General features: G+C 37.6%; 1 pseudogene; it reads left to right on the top strand.

Annotated features, from left to right (window-relative positions):
* LOC133249160 (pyridoxal kinase-like) overlaps positions 1 to 20675 on the top strand; it is a 41626-nt pseudogene extending 20951 nt beyond the window's left edge.
* Positions 20676 to 20962: the final 287 nt, after the last annotated feature.

The raw sequence follows: 20962 nt of genomic DNA, 5'->3' as shown, positions 1-20962 counted from the left end.
TTTTCATATATTGTCTTTCCCTGTAGTCATCTGAAATCATGAGTATACTGGCTTTCAGCAAGTGCTGTGAGTTCTTCTAGCTAATTGCTCAAATTTAGACTGATTATGGTAACCTCCAAAACTTGCAGTTGATATCAGAAGTCTTGGGCAGAATTGGTAGTCCAGAAGTATGTATCCTCAAACTTCACAATATGGATAACTTGTATAATTTTACCATATTTATGAGAATAAATGTTTTTTGAGTCTAACTAAATTCATATATAGTCATGTTGCTCATACAACTGATCAAATTAATTAGCATTAATATAATTAATAACATATTCTTTCCAATTTATAAAAGTTACCATTGCCTTCTCTGAATATAAAAAGTAAAAAGTAAAGAACAAAATACATGTCATTTTAGAAAAATTTAGGAAATAAAATGGAATATAAAAAAACTCAGCCATTAAAAAGAATACATTTGAATCAGTTCTAATGAGGTGGATGAAACTGGAGCCTATTATACAGAGTGAAGTAAACCAGAAAGAAAAACACCAATACAGTATACTAACGCATATATATGGAATTTAGAAAGATGGTAACAATAACCCTGTATACGAGACAGCAAAAGAGACACTGATGTATAGAACAGTCTCTGTGGGAGAGGGAGAGGGTGGGATGATTTGGGAGAATGGCATTTAAATATGTATAATATCATATATGAAACGAGTCACCAGTCCAGGTTCGATGCACGATACTGGATGCTTGGGGCTGGTGCACTGGGACGACCCAGACAGATGGTATGGGGAGGGAGGAGGGAGGAGGGTTCAGGATGGGGAACACATGTATACCTGTGGCAGATTCATTTTGATATATGGCAAAACCAATACAATATTGTAAAGTTAAATAAAATAAAATTAAAAAAAAGAAATTAAAAGGATTACTAATTATATCAACCAGATATATGCAATATGATTTTATTAACATTTTAGTGTATTAACATATGTTCTGAGTCATATAACCTAATATTAACATATTGTTCTGCAGAAAGGTTGTAACTACTTTCCAAGCACAGTTGAATTTCTAGACTCCAAACAATGTCATCCTTTCTTAGTCTCTTTTTATTTGTTTACTTGCTATGCTCTTCTTTCTTCTATATGTACACTTTATTCTCAGAGTGGCAAGATAACTGCAGTAACTGAAACATCATATATTCTTGGGTTCAAGTTCAGTGGAAAAGCTTGTTTACAGGCAGACCCCAGAAACAGTCTAGGAATTGAACGGATGGTCTTAGGACATGTGCCCAGCCCTGAACTATTGACTGGCTTGAGCTTAGACTACATGGTTCAACACTGGGGTAGGGGGTGTGTAAGAGATTCCTCAAATGAACTTCATGGAGTGATGTCAGAAGAGAAGAAAAAAACTGCTAGAGGGTTTGAGGAAAAACAAATGGTAGTCACAATATACTTAAAGGCTATTGGTATTTCTCTGTGAGTTATTTCCAAGTTATGTCCTGAAGTATTAAAATTTTCTTGTGGATTTTTTTTTTTAAGAATAAGAGCTTAAGGTTCTAGACTATATTTCTGTCAAATTTCTTAATCATATCTTTTCTTTCTAGTTTGTCATTAGATTTGATTTGATGAACATTTGTGTACAGAAATTTTTCTAAAGGATATAAATTACCATCTTTTGTGATTTCTTTCATTTGTTTTGTGCTTTTAAAACTCCTCCATGTAATACAATCAAAAAATTATCCACATATTTATATTTGTATTGTTTATTGTTTTGCTTTCATTTTGTTTTATATTTCTTTTTTTTTTCTAATTTTATTTTATTTTTAAACTTTACATAATTGTATTAGTTTTGCCAAATATCAAAATGAATCCGCCACAGGTATACATGTGTTCCCCATCCCGAACCCTCCTCCCTCCTCCCTCCCCATACCATCCCTCTGGGCCGTCCAGTGCACCAGCCCCAAGCATCCAGCATCGTGCATCGAACCTGGACTGGCAACTCGTTTCCTACATGATATTTTACATGTTTCATTGCCATTCTCCCAAATCTTCCCACCCTCTCCCTCTCCCACAGAGTCCATAAGACTGTTCTATACATCAGTGTCTCTTTTGCTGTCTCGTATACAGAGTTATTGTTACCATCTTTCTAAATTCCATATATATGCGTTAGTATACTGTATTTATGTTTTTCCTTCTGGCTTACTTCACTCTGTATAATAGGCTCCAGTTTCATCCACCTCATTAGAACTGATTCAAATGTATTCTTTTTAATGGCTGAGTAATACTCCATTGTGTATATGTACCACTGCTTTCTTATCCATTCATCTGCTGATGGGCATCTAGGTTGCTTCCATGTCCTGGCTATTATAAACAGTGCTGCGATGAACATTGGGGTACACGTGTCTCTTTCCCTTCTGGTTTCCTCAGTGTGTATGCCTAGCAGTGGGATTGCTGGATCATAAGGCAGTTCTATTTCCAGTTTTTTAAGGAATCTCCACACTGTTCTCCATAGTGGCTGTACTAGGTTGCATTCCCACCAACAGTGTAAGAGGGTTCCCTTTTCTCCACACCCTCTCCAGCATTTATTATTTGTAGACTTTTGGATCGCAGCCATTCTGACTGGTGTGAAATGGTACCTCATAGTGGTTTTGATTTGCATTTCTCTGATAATGAGTGATGTTGAGCATCTTTTCATGTGTTTCTTGAATAGTAATATTATAGTATTTGTTCATTGTCCTCCATAGGGCATACAAAGAAAAATACATTGGCATGCCAAAAGAGTACTTCATATTTTTCTGAAATTTGTCTGCTTGATTTTCTCTGTTAGAAAATTCAGACAACTGTGTAAACTGTTCACATCCTTTAATGAAAAATTAAAGTATTCTGTCACACTTGAGAAACCCATGAGTCATGCTTCTCCCCTGTTTGTAAAGGCTAGCCATCTATAGAGCTTTGCAACCACAGATCTTACCAATTCCTGTCATAACAGGAGATTAATTCCTAATGGTTATGTAGTATGTGTTGTGGTCATGTTGGATATGATCTGACAGTCTAAGATCATTCCTCAGGAGGGAGAAGAAATAATCCATTGGATAAAGATTTTTCTCTCATGTCCTAGTTATGAAATCTTTTACTCTACCTTTTGGTTTGAATTTACTAATAACTCAGCACCTTAAAACATTCTGGCATCACATCAGGAAATGACCCTGAAAATAGACAGGAGCTGAGTAGGAAAATTCTGCCTCACTGTGTCTAACAAGACCATCGCCTCTGATACCTCCTAAAGAGCAGAAGGAAACTGTCAAGGTATCTTAGCTGAAAGATTCCCAGGGGCCTCACCAAAACACCCTAGTTTCCTAAATAACTAGCCTTTCTGACTAATTTGTAGTCATATGTTTCCTATCTTATTCTTGATTTGTGAGACTTGTGAGGATCAGTTTCATCCAATTCTATGGGAGGGTTGGAGAAATGAATCCCATGCAATGGTTAAACAATAAGGAACATTAAAAAAAAAAAAAGTAGATGTGCAACAGGGGCCTAATTGAAGGGCAAAATCTGTGAGTGCACCATGATCTCCAGCTTGTCAATTCTTGTCGTGCAAAAATGAAGGGTCACCTTAGACAAATTGAGAAAGGATCCTAAAGTCTGACAAGTAACCTCACAACCAAGAATCTATATATGACAGGTACCAGGAACACCTCTCTCTCTAATTTCACCATAACATTCACATTCAAACAAGCATTAAATACTGTGAGATTTACCTCTAACCATTTCTCCACTTTAACCTGTCACAATCACCAGTTTAGAATGAAGTTCAAATGTTTTACTGTAATAAGTTCTACCCTGCCCCACCCAATTTACCTCCAGTCTTCCCTTTTGCCTTTTTCCATTGCAGTATGAGTCAAATAACGATCTTCCTAAACACCACTCCTAAAATACCATTTCACTTCAGGAATTCCTCTTTGACCTTTATATAAAATCTAAACTTCTTATAATCACTTTCAAGGCCCTTGGGATCTTGTGAACCTATCCAGCCTTCTTTCTTCCATTCTCCTGTCATACTCAATGCTTCAGCATCCTGAAATTCACTCAGAACTTTACACACAACACCCTCTCTTATCCTCCAAGTCTCTGCTTTAGGCTTTTCTTTTTCCTTTGAAAACTGCATTCTCCATGCATCCATTGGTCCTATCCTCTCCTGCTCTTCATTAGTCTAAGGAGTGTTGATTCTTGAAGTCTCCTCATACAGAACATTTTCTAGAGGAACCAAATTCTGACCCTTCAAATCAGCAATAGTTGCCTCTCCTACATGCTTCTATCACACCCTGAATGTCTAACATTTTCTAGCATGTCACTATGGATTATAATTACCTGTATTATGTTTTGATTTTTTTTTCTATTTCCCATACTAACAAACTTCTTGGGCAGAGACTGTGGATTCCATGTTTATCAACACACAATAGATACACACTAAATTTTAAATCATTATTCACATCCTTGAACAACATAAAACTCACTCTGTGTTTGGGAAAAGAATGGCTTCATCTTGAACTTGTGTCAGTGAAACAGCTGATGGTAATGTCCTCCATTTTAGCCTAGGGAAAGCTGCTTAAAGTGTTCTGCAAGAGACAGCTATAAGAGATCTATAGATAGCAATTATTAATAATAAAGGAGCATACAACAGTCAAGTTGCTAAAAGAAAGAAAAAATAAAAATCTAGGGGAAGAGAAGGGCTCAAACCTAATGTTGAATCATCAGAGTGATGAAGAGAGAAAGGAGTTGGGAATTTCACCCAATTTCTTTCCCTGGAGAGTGGAGCAAATCCAGTTGGCAGGGACAGAGGTACGATGCAATGGCAGAAGAGATAAAATAGCAATGACACAGGAAAAGGTGAAGGCGGATATCTCTGCAGATCAAGGTATCAAGAGTGAGAACCAGGGGAGAAGTGGAAAGAAGGTTTAAAAATGCATAGAATACAGAGGTGCCTTCTTAAGATCATATGAGGAGGAGTGGGAAGGGCTTTGGAGTGTTCCTGGTTTCTAATCATTCCACTAGGTGATGCTCAGAGACAATTTTTAACTTTATAGTTTTGGCAACCACAGTCTTTGAATAATATCACACAACAGTGTGGCTTTCAAGGGATGCAAATGATGACTATGTGTATAAATACAAAATCACTGTATTACATAATAATCTGTTACTTTTTATTGAGCCTTCACTTAGAGCCAGGCAAGAGGTAAACTAATAAGTATGTATCATGCCACTTCTGGTAGGCTGAATAAAGACTCCTACATCTAGGACCTGTGAATGTCTTCTAATATGACCAAAGGGACTTTATAGATGTGATTAAATATCTTGAGGTGGAAAGATTATTCTAGATTATCTATGTGGTTCTAAATATAATCACAAGGAATGTAGATGGCTACTAGAAGTTGAAAAAAAGAAAAAAAAAAAATCTCCTAAGAGCTTCCAGAGAAACCTGCCAACACCTTGATTTTAACCAAATGAAACTTGTTTAGGACTTCTGAGTCTAGAACTGTAAGAAAATACATTTGTATTGCTTTCGGCCACTAAGTTGTAGTAATACAGCTACAACAGGGAACTAATATACTACTAAGTCCTCACAACTACTCAATGTACCAACTATGATTGGAAGTACAGTTCAGTTGTCTGCATCCAGTCCTGGAAGTCTGATTCCATGGGAAAACTGACTGACGTGCTCAGTACATACCTATGATCAATTCAGGTTGCTCAGTAGCAAAGAATCTACCTGCCAATGTAGAAGATGCAGGAGACGTGGGTTCAATCCCTGGGTCAGGGAGATCCCCCGAAGGGGGAAATGGCAACCCACTCCAGTGTTCTTGCCTGGAAATCTCATGGACAGAGGAGCCTGGCAGGCTATAGTCCATGGGTCACAGAGAGTTAGACATGATTTAGTGGCTGAGCAAGACATGGATACAATCATATTTGTGTTTTTGATTAATCAATATCAAACATTTAAAACTGAAAAGGTATATTTTTGGAAAGTTGGAAAATATTTTTCAGCTTCAGTTTCCTGATTGTTTCCCATAATAGAATAATTATTTCTTCTAATAAAGATTTTGAAAAACTCTCATTAGTCATATTATTAACTATTGCAATCATGTTATTATTATATTCACACACATAATATGCTTAGCTGTAATTAATGTAGGATTCCATTCCAGAGGAAAAAAGGTATAAAGTTCATAATATGCATAGTTGACTATTAAAGATTTGAACCTACAAGTTAGCAGACATGAATTTCAGCCACACACTTTCTCCTTAGAGTACAACCTTGAATAAGCAATTTAACCTCTCTTGATTCTCTTATCTATAAAATGTGGAGTTTGCCCCATCAGCCAACTTACTTCTCTAAGATTCTAGGAGTCTGTGATTGAATTTGTTCCTTAAGCTTGTGGATGACACTGGACTTTTCCAGATAGAAAGTTATATTTTGCTGGTTCTGAATACACTGCTCAAAGCTTGATTCTAAACAGAAATCCATCCATTTGGCCTATTCACAACTGCTTTGCATTGTTGGGAACTTTGATTTTGTAGCAGACTCAGACTGAGGCAATTTTAGTGCCATTACCTGCTAAGCCAAAATCTGGAGAAGCATTTACCGAGCATGCAGTATTTGTCAAATACTTCTGCATATTATTTCTTTAATCCTCACCAAAAAACTTTCAAAATAAGTGTATCATACTAATTTAATAGGTGAAGAATTTGTAAGAGACATACATAACAAGAATTTTTAAGTGGTAAAATATCCTGATCCCAAATCCATGCCTTTTCCACAATTCCATACTATATAAAAATAGCTTCTACATGTTGAGTGCTGCAGGCGATTCTTTTTTCTAAAAATGGTCACACAGTGTATGTAACCCATCCCACATGTTCATACTATGTGACTGAAAATCTTCCCATCAAGAGGTATTGTTCCATTTTGTCTGGGCAAGGACTTGTAAGTGCTCTAACAAATGGAGTATGGTAGAATAATCTTACTGAGTTTGCTCTCTCAGGACACTCATTCTAGCAACCCAGACATCATGCCATGTGTGTGTTATGCTTTTCCAGCAAGAATACTGGCATGGGTTACCATGACCTCCTCCAGGGGAACTTCCCAACTCAGGGATTGAACCCACATCTCTTACCTCTTCTGCACTGGCAGGCAGGTTCATTACCATCTGGGAAGCCCAACATGAAGGAGATATTCATGGGAAGAGATAATTGCTAAGGTGAAGGACAGAAAAGCATTTAAAAAACCATCCCCACTGTGACGTGGCTGAATTCTGGAGCCACAGAACACATGGACGACTGTACACCATTAAGTTTTGGGGTGATTTGTTAAGAAGCCTTCAGTTCAGTTCAGTTGCTCAGTCATGTCCGACTCTTTGCGACCCCATGAATCGCAGCACGCCAGGCCTCTCTGTCCATCACCATCTCCCGGAGTTCACTCAAACTCACGTCCATCGAGTCGGTGATGCCATCCAGCCATCTCATCCTCTGTCGTCCCCTTTTCCTCCTGCCCCCAATCCTTCCCAGCATCAGAGTCTTTTCCAATGAGTCAACTCTTTGCATGAGGTGGCCAAAGTACTGGAGTTTCAGCTTTAGCATCAGTCCTTTCAAAGAAATCCCAGGGCTGATCTCCTTCAGAATGGACTGGTTGGATCTCCTTGCAGTCCAAGGGACTCTCAAGAGTCTTCTCCAACACCACAGTTCAAAAGCATCAATTCTTCGTCGCTCAGCTTTCTTCACAGTCCAACTGTCACATCCATACATGACCACTGGAAAAACTATAGCCTTGACTAGACGGACCTTTATTGGCAAAGTAATGTCTCTGCTTTTCAATATGCTATCTAGGTTGGTCATAACTTTAGAAAGTGGAATAAGTATATGTCATATACGTGCATGTGTGCTACGTCACTTCAGTTGTGTCTGACTCTTCGCAACTATGGACTATAGACCACCAGGATCCTCTGTCCATGGGATTCTCCAGGCAAGAAATCTGAAGTTGGTTGCCATGCCCTCCTCCTGGGGATCTTCCTGATGCAGGGACTGAACCTGTATCTCTTATGTCTCCTGCATTGTCAGGAGGGTTCTTTACTCCTAATATCGCCTGGGAAGCCCATGTCATATACATAGCACCTTAACATTTTCTCATTTTACAGAACAGGAAACAGGCTCAAATAGATTATATGACTCATTCTGACCCATACTGTTAGTATATAAAGAGACTAGGATTAAAACTCAGGCTGTTGTTTGGGGGCTTTTTGTTTGCTTGTTTTTCCAAACCTATGGGCCATTCACTTTACTGCATTATCTCCTAAAAGTATCCCAGTCTGGAAGTTGGTAAAATTTTTGGATACTTACAAGCCTACAGAATAAACAACATTTTAATATGACATCAAATTTATAATATTTGGTAAGTCACAGACCATTCTATATATGTAACCTAACTTGTCAACAGACAAAATCTTCTGGAGACCTCATTATTTGTAGGTCACTTATATCTTGTACCATATTATCAATTTCATTGGCTTTAAGGTATAGTCTTATCTTGTCATTTTACATTGGAAAATATAAGGGCATTTTCCATTGAGAGATGTAGCTTTCACAAGAAATACAGCAATTAATACATTAATGTATAATGTAGTAACATTATACTACTTCAAGTACCCTGAATAATTTGAATACATTAAAACTGATTTCATATAAGCCCTTAGAAGCAGATGTAGTTGCCTGCCTATCTAAAAATCATTCGATCTTTATCCTTGTTCTCAGAGATATGACGTTGTTTGATATCTACCACCCCTCTTCCAGGCTAGTGACAGACTATTTTTTTAAAGTAAGATAAGTTTTGCTAAAGTTTTTTGTCTGTTAGGAAAAAATATCATAAAAAGAGATTATGAACAACTGATTTAGAGGAGGGAGTTCTAAAATAATATTATAGACAGCTCTTTCTTTTAAAATTAAGTCGCTGAAACACTAGGTCAGCCCTCAAAGAATGCTTTGTTCTGATTGCTTATTTCAGATGTTCCACTATGTCTTTTGCATTTCTTCTCTGAAGCCAGTCAATTTTTCAATTTTTTAACTCTCTGTGGAAATAGGTCAATAATTTCACTGTGAGATTAAATGTTGATCTCCCTTTCTTTAAATATGAGAAAATATACATGCTGGTACATTGTATAAATCTTTGCTATGCCTTCTCAACTATAATACAGTTGTGTTGTTTCATTCTATTTGTTTTAAGAGTAGAAAGTTCCCCTTAGAGTAAATCAAGAGTTTTGATTGGTGCAATAGATATTTGAAACTAGTTTTAAGGTGCTGTGCCTTTTAGTGGTAATTTAACAAATTCAAATGTTATCTAACTTCCTGAGAAATGTTCGTCACTGATAGAATCTGGCTCACAGTGAATGAAATGTAAGGCGTCTTTAAACTAAACATATGTTTCTAATAATACTCTTGTGTATGCAGTGTAATTCTTTCAATGTAGATGAGGTACTCTGGTGACATCATCCTTTAAATTTTCTTTAGGTAAACCAGATGGTTGAATGTGAATGCAGTAATAAGGCTGTTAAACTGTCCAGAGAGGATAGTTTAATCATCTTTAAGAATGTAACTAATAACCAACATGTGTATTTTTAAATGGGTATTTATATTGGAAAAAAAAATGATATCCTCAAATCTGTTCAGATGATGTTCAGTTAAACTAAATGATAAAAGTTGTAGGTTTTCCTTAAAAAAAGGGGGGGGGGAGGGAAACAATATCCTGAAAACTAAAATTAAGATATAAAAATGGAAAGGACAAACAAAACTTCAACTTCTTTGTCCACTCTTGAAACCTTAGAGCTAGAGATTTGACAAATAAATCTTGTCTTTGTGATTTTCTTATGCATTCCATGTACATAATGTCATGGGAAGAGATTAGCTTCTTACAGTGATATAATGAGTCTAACTCAGGTTGGAGCCAGAGGAATCAAAGTACACTGAGTTGATCCAAAGAAGAAAAAATGTAAAAATAAATTTAAAATTTGAGATTTGAGATTTTTATCAGTGCAATTTCATTGTAATTAATGGTTTGCCATGAATCCTACCTAGTGAGATTCCTCCCACTCTGAAACTATCGATACACTAGGGGAAAAAAAAGTTGGGCAGAAGGAAATATTTGAAGTTAGCAGAGATGTAGTAAAGAAGGTACACCATTTCCCAATGGTAAGAGGAAATGTACAGCATTTTAATTAAACATTCAAAGTTAAAAAAAAGTTTGAATTGATAGTTCCAAAGAGTGGGCTAGATTTTACTTTTGTGAGGGTGTCATAAATTTCTATGTGATCTTACATAAGCTTAGAGCCCCTTATTGCCAAATTCAGACTTAAATTGAAGAAAGTAGGGAAAACCACCAGACCATTCAGGTATGACCTAAATCATATCACTTATGATTATACAGTGGAAGTAAGAAATAGATTTAAGGGACTAGATCTGATAGAGTGCCTGATGAACTATGGACGAAGGTTCGTGACATTATACAGGAGACAGGGCTCAAGACCATCCCCATGGAAAAGAAATGCAAAAAAGCAAAATGGCTGTCTGGGGAGGCCTTACAAATAGCTGTGAAATGAAGAGAAGCAAAAAGCAAAGGAAAAAAGGAAAGATATAAGCATCTGAATGCAGATTTCCAAAGAATAGCAAGAAGAGTTAAGAAAGCCTTCCTCAGTGATCAATGCAAAGAAATAGAGGAAAACAACAGAATGTGAAAGACTAGAGATCTCTTCAAGAAAATTAGAGATACCAAAGGAACATTTCATGCAAAGATGGGCTCGATAAAGGACAGAAATGGTATGGACCTAACAGAAGCAGAAGATATTAAGAAGAGGTGGCAAGAATACACAGAAGAACTGTACAAAAAAATCTTCATGACCAAGATAATCACAATGGTATGATCACTCACCTAGAGCCCGACATCCTGGAATGTGAAGTCAAATGGGCCTTAGAAAGCATCACTATGAACAAAGCTAGTGGAGGTGATGGAATTCCAGTGGAGCTATTTCAAATCCTGAAAGATGATGCTGTGAAAGTGCTGCATTCAATATGCCAGCAAATTTGGAAAACTCAGCAGTGGCCTCAGGACTGGAAAAGGTCAGTTTTCATTCCAGTCCCAAAGAAAGGCAATGCCAAAGAATGCTCAAACTGCTGCACAATTGCACTCATCTCACATGGTAGTAAAGTAATGCTCAAAATTCTCCAAGCCAGGCTTCAGTAATACATGAATTGTGAACTTCCAGATGTTCAAGAGGGTTCAAGGCAGAGGAACCAGAGATCAAATTGTCAACATCCGCTGGATCATGGAAAAAGCAAGAGAGTTCCAGAAAAACATCTATTTCTGCTTTATCTATGCCAAAGCCTTTGACTGTGTGGATCACAATAAACTGTGGAAAATTCTGAAAGAGACGGGAATACCAGACCACCTGACCTTCCTCTTGAGAAACCTATATGCAGGTAAGGAAGCAACAGTTAGACCTGGACATGGAACAACAGACTGGTTCCAAATAAGAAAAGGAGTACGTCAAGGCTGTATATTGTCACCCTGCTTATTTAACTTCTATGCAGAGTACATCATGAGAAACGCTGGGCTGGAAGAAGCACAAGCTGGAATCAAGTTTGCCAGGAGAAATATCAATAACCTCAGATATGCAGATGATGCCACCCTTATGGCAGAAAGTGAAGAGGAACTAAAAAGCCTCTTGATGAAAGTGAAAGAGGAGAGGAAAAAGTTGGCTTAAAGTTCAACATTCAGAAAACGAAGATCTTGGCATCTGGTCCCATCACTTCATGGGAAATAGATGGGGAAACAGTGGAAACAGTGTCAGACTTTATTCTGGGGGGCTCCAAAATCACTGCGGATGGTGACTGCAGCCATGAAATTAAAAGACGCTTACTCCTTGGAAGGAAAGTTATGACCAACCTAGATAGCATATTGAAAAGCAGAGACATTACTTTGCCAACAAAGGTCCATCTAGTCAAGTCTATGGTTTTTCCAGTGGTCATGTATGGATGCGAGAGTTGGACTGTGAAGAAAGTTGAGTGCTGAAGAATTGATGCTTTTGAACTGCGGTTCTGGAGAAGACTCCTGAGAGTCCCTTGGACTGCAAGGAGATCCAACCAGTCCATTCTGAAGGAGATCAGTCCTGGGTGTTCTTTGCAAGGACTGATGTTGAAGCTGAAACTCCAATACTTTGGCCACCTCATGCAGAGTTGACTCATTGGAAAAGACTCTGATGCTGGGAGGGATTGGGGGCAGGAGGAGAAGGGGACGACAGAGGATGAGATGGCTGGATGGCATCACCGACTCGATGGACGTGAGTTTGAGTGAACCCTGGGAGTTGGTGATGGACAGGGAGGCCTGGCGTGCTGCGATTCATGAGGTTGCAAAGAGTCGGACACGACTGAGTGACTGAACTGAACTGACTGAAGTTTAAAATGATAATATATTTAAGGTGGATAATCTATGCTTAGATTTTAAAAACTCATCAGAATGTTAGAATGCAATTATTTACCAGCACTAAAGATGTCTTCAATTCCAAGGTAATATTAAAGTTTTGTGCTATTTCTCTGTATTACCTTGAAAAAAAGTAAAACTCAAATTACCCTGATCATAGAAGGGGAAATGATGTTCATGAGGATATGGTGCTGCAAGAAAGAAGTACAAGTCTCTTGGCAATTTCTGTGCTTCTATTGTGTTTGCTGAAAGCATGTATTCTGTCTATTTATTGTCTTATTCACAAGAGGGGAAAAGTCTGATATGTCCACTCTGGGATTATACAGTTTTCCCATTAATGGTGTGAGTTAGTCTAATATAGAGATGGATTATTAGTAAGCTTATTTAGCTTTACATCTAAATTTACCTTTTCCAGTTACTCATGAGACAAATGAGTGTGACATTTTGCTTTTTGTCTGACCTTAAGTCTCTCTCTCCACTGGTTCCAAACTTGAAAAAAAGAATAAACTGCGAAAAATGAAAATTCAGTGTGCTTGAATGTGAGATACATTCTACCTGAATTTTTCATCCTAGGAAATACATGAGAAATAACAATATTGAATCAGAAAAATATTTCAACTAAATAGTAAAAGGATATTTGCAAAGATAAACATTTCTGAGATCAATGATTGCCTTTATGATTATAGAAAAGTATAAATTTACTACAAAACTTCTAACCTGGAGGTTCCAACTTCTAAAATGTTTCATGAATTATCTGTGGCAAATCTAATAATCAATCAGAAAGTAAGGAAGCTAGAGATTTATTTGTGTTTAAAATATATATATATATATATATATATATATATATATATACATCAAACAATGCCTTCCATGTTGACTTTTCTCTGCTTACCTGTTTCTGATACAGTATATACAATGGTATATGATTACATGAAATCAACCGAAGTAAGAATCAAGTTGAAAACTGCAATGGAGTTTATAACCAAATACAGGCAACACATACGATTTTCAAAGTCCCATTCAAGAAGATGTATTGGCAATAAATTTCTAACCCAAACTAGCCACTGAGTAAAAAACAGTGTGAACAAAGAAGAAAGCTTTCTTTTGTTGGTGATTAGATAAGGTAAAAATGTTTCCAAAAGGGACATGAAAAAACTTGCTGTCAAGAACCAAATGAAATAAAGTTAAGGTGAGCATATAAAGGTAAATAATTATAATAGGAACTAATTGTCGACTTTCCTAGTGGCCCAGTGGTTAAGAATTCACCCTGCAAGGCAGGGGACACAGGGTTGATCTTTGGTCTGGGAAGATTCTACATGCTGAGGGGCAACTAAGTCCATGTGCTATAGAGCCTACCCTCCACAGTAAGAGAAGCCACTACTATGAGACACCTGTGCTCCTCAACTAGAGAGTAGCCCCCACTCACTCCAGCTAGAGAAATCCTGCTCACAGCAATGAAGACCCATTAGCCAAATAATAACCACAACAAATTTTTACTGATGTGTTGAGCTATTGTTGCCCAGCCCCAAGGCCGATGAAAGAGCTGGAAGACAGTGATAGAGATGTTGACAGCATGTGTGTGTGCTCAGTCTTGTCTTGACTCTTTGTGACCCCATGGACTATAGCCCACCAGGCTCTTCTGTCCTTGGGTTTCCCAGTCAAGAATACTGAAATGGGTTGCCATTTCTTTCTCCACAGGATCTTCCTAAAGCAGGGATCAAACCCATGTTTCCTGCATCTCCTGCATTGGCAGGTGGATTCCTTACTACTGAGACACCAGGGAAACCCTGGATGGCATACTAAACAGGGAATTTTATCTGTCCTCAGCAAAATATTCTGGAGTGATATCTTAGTATGGACAGCAAATAGACAGGATAGGCAGCCATCTTTGCTACTCTGGGCAGAAGGAGCCTATAATTTATAAGGAAAATTGACAGCAGGTTGGCTCATCACAAGGACTTTCACTTTAATGAACTATCAGGTGAGCTGCATCTGCCCTAAGGATCAGAACAATCACTAGCTGGGGTTGAGGGCAAGCATGTTCATGTCAGTAGGGTATACATGTAGTGTGGACTACTCGAGCAAGGGATATACAAAGAACAAGAACACAGCCATCTTGAATGGCCTGACCAAACAGCATGCTAACTCTCTGCAAGGACATAATCATTGTCTCTTTCAAGTCTCACAATTCTATAGAAAAAAAATTATAATGATTATTTCTACTCTACAAATAAGGATCCAAGGCTTAGGTAGCTGATGTAAGTAGTCCAAGACATGAAACTAGTAAGAAGTTAAACCCAAATTCAAGTCAGTCCAGCTCCATATCCCAAGCCCAAGTTAAAATGTATAGCACTATAATAAAGAAAGAAAAGAAAGCCTAGATAAAAATAATTATATTTGTAAATGTTTAGTTAATAGCAGGTCACAATCTGAACACCACAAAATATAAACCAGAAAAATCTATATATATTATTTAGGAAGGTTTTAGTGTATAATAAACATTAATGACACTCAGCCAATATTTTATTCCATAAGATGTGCTTACAGAAAAATTAAAGTATATGATAACCTAAGAGCTGATGATTTTCATGATCTTGAATATCTTCATCAAGGTTACCTGAATTAGTTGTTTCCATCTGAGTTGTCCAATCAGTTATTTTTCTTTTTTTAAAATTAATATGGTTGTGGTGGTTGTTTAGTTGCTAAGTCATTTCTGACTCTTGCGACCCCATGGATTGTAGCCCTCCAGGCTCCTCTGTCCGTGGGATTTTCCAGGCAAGAATACTGGAGTGGATTTCCATTCCCTTCTCTGGAAATTAATATAAATGAGTCATATTTGTAAAATTTTAAAATACTAGAAATACATTGTCAATAGACACATTATGCCATCCTCCATATATAAAATTGGAACTATTGACCTGAATTATTAGGATCTAAATCTTAAACTGATTTTTCAATTAATGAAAATGAATTTGCAGTGATTGACACACAGTCAAGATTACTTTTATAATTAAATGTATATACATATATATTAAATATATGTATAGCAGTTGATGGGGATTCTGCCAGAATGTTAAAAGGTTAACTTAGGAAGCTGAAAGAGTAAAAGATACTTGAATAAGATCAATTTTTATACACCTGGTCCTGACTTTTTACCAGATTAGAACCATGTTTTAATTTTTAATCTGCATTCAAATCACCTGAGGATCTTGTTAAATGCAAAACCAAATTTCATAAGAGACACCGTGCAGCAGAGATTCTAAATTTCTGACAAGCTCCCTGGTAATACCAGCGCTATTATTCCACCGACCATGTTTTGAGTGGTAAGGAGTTAGGGAATGCAGCCTCCGATTAAATATAAGAGATACTACTAAATTGTTGTCCAGCAACTCTTTCCTCCAAATATTCCCTTTTCTCTCTAGCAACCCTGGTACAGTGGAAACCATCAAGATTCTCTTTGATTCACACCCCAGGAGTGAGCTCATAACTCAGCCAATCAGTTCCTTGTCAAATATTGAGAACTGAGACCCAGAGAGAGCCAATTTTGTCTTTCTCAATTACCTCACGACTTTACATAAATTCCAGAGCAAATGCTGGTGTCATTTTCTACCGAGAGGATGGGCAAGACAAAAACTGTCTTTCAATGAAGGAGAAAAATAAAGCATGATGTTCAGAGAAAGATAGACATAAGAGGCACCAAGGGATTAACTTAATGTATTCTTTAGTGTGTTCCCATTCTAATTTCTATCCCCGAGGCCCAAATACACAGCTGTCCTAACAAATTAGCTTTTTGCTCAAGCTGAGAAAGTTTCCGTTTCATACAACCTAAGGATTGCTAACTTTATACTCTGAGGTGTAATGTACTTTATCATTATACATCTAAAAGCACATGAGCTTGGGAGTCATAATCATAGTTGCCGCATTTATATGTAGTGCTGGAAGTCTGTGCTAAGTAGGCACAAGTATGTATATAGCAATATATATTACATGCACACTGTTGTAATGAATATTTGCATCAAATATATTATTTCAGTACATCTGCTGCTTTATATTTGGTTCTAAATAAATAAAGATAGCAATCATTAAACTTAAAGATGTGCAATGATAGAAAAATCTATTAAGTGATATATAAGACTGAATATTATATCTTTGTAAGCTAGGCAAACTGCTTTTAAAAAATGTGTGTTTCAGCTTTCAGAAGCTCAGTAGTTAATTACGATGATGAAAAATCTTACATTAAATACATGTTGATTGCTAACAAAGGCACCAGAATGGAATTTTCCTTCAGATAAAGGTATTTTAAACTACTCTGGTGCTTAGATTATTATTCACAGTATCTATTCATATTTAACTGCTTAAAAGTTTAGCCTGATTAAGCAAAACATTTACAAATAAGCAATGCCATAAAAACATCTCCACATTTTGGACTCTAGCCAAATCAACTTTCTGTAAACATTCAATGATGAATTCTATAATTGAATAGCTAATAAACCCATCCAACCTTAATCTTAAACTGAATTCACACATATATAGCAATCAGATCATTTCAGTAACACAGGTATTATAGAGCTGTAACAAATTGGGATCTGAAGGAAAGAACAAACGTCCTATTTCTCAAGTGTTTAGACTAACTGAAGTGCAAACTCAAAGCATGGTTGTTAATCCTAAACACAACCAATAACATTGTTTAAATAAATCAGCAAAATTAAATTTCCAGAGCCAATCTATAACATAGAATTGACTTTGTGAAGTAGTAATTCAGACTGCTCCCAAGGTGACTTTGAGGCCAAAAATTCATACTGTACAGCTAATATATTAAAATGTGTCATAAATTTACAGTAAAGATGATGGAGATTTCTAGTGCTACTAGGGATTTGAAAGAAACAAATGAAAATCTTCTCTAGAGGGGAAAAGCTTCATTTTAGGGCTCAGAATTCTCATGGATAATTTCCCCCTAAAACATAAGTAGTTCTAACGGAGTGTGGCTGAGAGTATTCTATAACTAATGTAAGATGCCAAACAAAAGATTCAAAAAGATTCAAAGTGTAGGGTTTACAGAATAAATTAAATAAATCCATACAAAGAAATATTTTAATGAAACTTCAGACAGCAAGTAAAAAGATAAAAATATTACAATTAGAGGAAAAAGGTTCTTTTCAAAGGAATAAACACTAGATAGTTTACTTCTTAATAATAAAAATAGAAACCAGGAGATAGAGTTCTTTCAATTTTTCAAAAAAACAGATCACACCAAATATCACAGACAATCAAAAAGAGAAAATCCTCCAAAATCATTCTACTATTCATGGATATGCCGGATATTAAACCCAGAAAAATATATTATCAGAAAAGAAAATTCCAGAACTGTTTCACTCATTAATGTAGATGCAATATTGTAAATGAGAGAAGGCAATGGCACCCTACTCCAGTACTGTTGCCCGGAAAATCCCATGGATGGAGGAGCCTGGTAGGCTGTAGTCCACGGGGTCGCTAAGAGTCAGACACGACTGAGCGACTTCACTTTCACTTTCCACTTTCATGCATTGGAGAAGGAAATGGCAACCCACTCCAGTGTTCTTGCCTGGAGAATCCCAAGGACGGAGAAGCCTGGTAGGCTGCAGTCCATAGGGTCGCACAGAGTCGGACACGACTGAAGCGACTTAGCAGCAGCAGCGATATCCTAAATAGAATATTAGCAAATGGAATCCAAATGTATTTTTCAAATAACATCTGTTGGCCAAAAAGATATACCAGTTATGGAAGATTAGGTCAATATTTTCAAAGTCATACATTTAATTCAACACATTAACAGATTATAGGGGGGAAACGTGATCATCTATTTAGATTGAAAAAAGTGTTTAATAAAATCCAATACACATCATAATGAATATTATTAGTAAGCAAGAATTTATAGCAGAACATCCTGAATCTTATAAAGAGAACAGATCTAAGATAAATACCATCCTGAAATATTAGAATAGTTTTCTTTATAATCAGGACTAAGACAAGTACACAAAGTACCATACTTTTATGAAACATTGATTTGAAGTCTTAAGCAAGTGTAATAAGAAAAAGAATGAGACATCAAATGTAAAATAGGAAATATATTAAGAGTAATAAACATTTTGAAAATACAATGAGATACCATAATTTACAATACTATATCAATAATCTTTTTAAATGTTTAAGACTGCTAATGGAAATTTTTAAAGCTTTATAAACAGGTGTTTGTTAACAACTAAATATATGGAGTAATATATCATGTCTGTGGTCGAAAGACTGATATTTGGAAATAATATATCTCCTGATAAAGATTATATCCAGTACAATTCCAATGTACACCAAGGTTATTCATGAAACATAATCTGATCCTAAATCTTTATGTGGAGGACTGAAAGGCCAGTAAGAGCCAGAGAACAGAGTGAAAGGCACTGCCCAGAAAGTTATCAGTAATTATTATAGAGCTACAATAAGTGAGAAGTGTAAACTTGTACAAGGATAAACAAAATATTAATAACAACTGAAATAGAAAACTAAGAAGCATAGCCACACATGTTGATACATGACAGAGGTTAAATTTCAGATTAGTTGAGGAAGGAAAATGTTTAGGGAAAAATGACTATCCATATGGAAAAAAGATAAAATTTGAATCTTCATTCCATGTATAAACATAGAATGCAAAAATTTAAGGACTTAAATGTCAAAAATGAAATGTTTTAAGTGTCTGGTAGAAGAACCTATTTTAAAAGATTTTAGACTTAGGGCCATGAAAATTTCTAAAAAATACCTTTAGGGACTTCCCTAGTGGTCCAGTGGTTAACAATCTGCCGTCCAATGCTGGGTACTGGGGCTCCATCTCTGGTCGTGAGCTAACATTCCACATGCCTTGTGGAAACTAAGCCTGCCGTGCCTCAACTAGAGAGCCGCCAGCTGCAAACTATGGAGCCCACTGCACTGTGGGCCACAACGAGAGTCAAGCCAGCCAGCTGCAAGGAAGAGTCCACGGGGCTAAAAGCGAGAGCTCGGCTGCCATAACTAAGACCCAACAACACAGTGGAAACTAAATAAATACATGTATTTTTTTTAATAAATAAAATACCTCTAGAGAGGAAGATTGTCTGGTACGCCCACTCAGAGCTTGTCCAGAGCCCAGACCCTGCTTGTGGCTGAGACGTTGACCCCGCCCGGCCTCTGCCTTGAATCCCACTTCCCCTCCGCCCCGCCCCACCCCCACTGCGTGGAGGTATGCCAGGTGCAACAAGGTTCACAGCTCTGTGACCACGTTCCTGCTGCAGGTTTTGCAGTTTGAGGTAGATGCCCTAAACGGTTTAGTAGTCAAACCACACAGGCTACTCACACGGGAAGGGCCAAGAGCTAAACTCAGAAGAGCTCCAGGAGCTATAAGACGGGCTAAAGCTGAACAAGGTGAACCAGTATGACTACATGCTCCCAGTTACACGAAACGCTTGTTCTTCCTGGCCATGGTGGTGGGCATCATGCAGAGCTGAAGCAGCAGAACTCCAGGCTTGTGTGCACAAGAGACCCCGAGATGGGACACACGTGGAACGGAGAAGGTCCATGTGTCACCCTGGGGATCTCCCTGTTTATATAGAGAAGTCATGCAAGTTGCAGACATCATCACTCCCAACTAGTCTGAGGCTGAGTTGCTGGGTGGGATAAAGCCAGGTAATAGCCTTAGTGGTGATGGATATGCTGCACTCAGTGGGCACTGACAGGGTGATCATCACCAGCTCGAACCTGTGGTCCCCAACAATCTCAAGGTGGCCTGCAAGAAGACTCCACCGGCCGTGCCCCATGTTCTGCAGCTGACCATCAAAAAATGTGCAAAAGCCACTCTGGGGAAGGACTGAAGCACAGCCTGGCCCAGTTGGAGCTGAGGATGATCCAGAGCAAGAAGGACATAGAGAACCCAGAAATCGTCATCCAGGCCAAAGTGCTGTGAGGGACGTGTGAACCCACCTCCTTAACGTCCGACTTTAGGTATCTCATTTTTGTCCATGTGAGAAATGTAACTTTGCCTTAGAGCTATGACTGAAACTTGATATATATTTATATATATCAGATCAGATCAGTTGCTCAGTCATGTCTGACTCTTTGCGACCCCATGAATTGCAGCACGCCAGGCCTCCCTGTCCATCACAAACTCCTAGAGTTCACTCAGACTCACGTCCATTGAGTTAGTGATGCCATCCAGCCATCTCATCCTCTGTCGTCCCCTTCTCCTCTTGTCCCCAATCCCTCCCAGCATCAGAGTCTTTTCCAATGAGTCAACTCTTTGCATGAGGTGGCCAAAGTACTGGAGTTTCAGCTTTAGCATCAGTCCTTCCAAAGAAATCCCAGGGCTGATCTCCTTCAGAATGGACTGGTTGGATCTCCATGCAGTCCAAGGGACTCTCAAGAGTCTTCTCCAACACCACAGTTCAAAAGC

The sequence above is a fragment of the Bos javanicus genome, chromosome 6 (assembly GCF_032452875.1).
Source record: "Bos javanicus breed banteng chromosome 6, ARS-OSU_banteng_1.0, whole genome shotgun sequence".
NCBI classification, from domain to species: domain Eukaryota; kingdom Metazoa; phylum Chordata; class Mammalia; order Artiodactyla; family Bovidae; genus Bos; species Bos javanicus.
The sequence above is the reverse complement of the archived record's forward strand: the minus strand, read 5'-3'. Positions and strand labels throughout refer to the sequence as shown.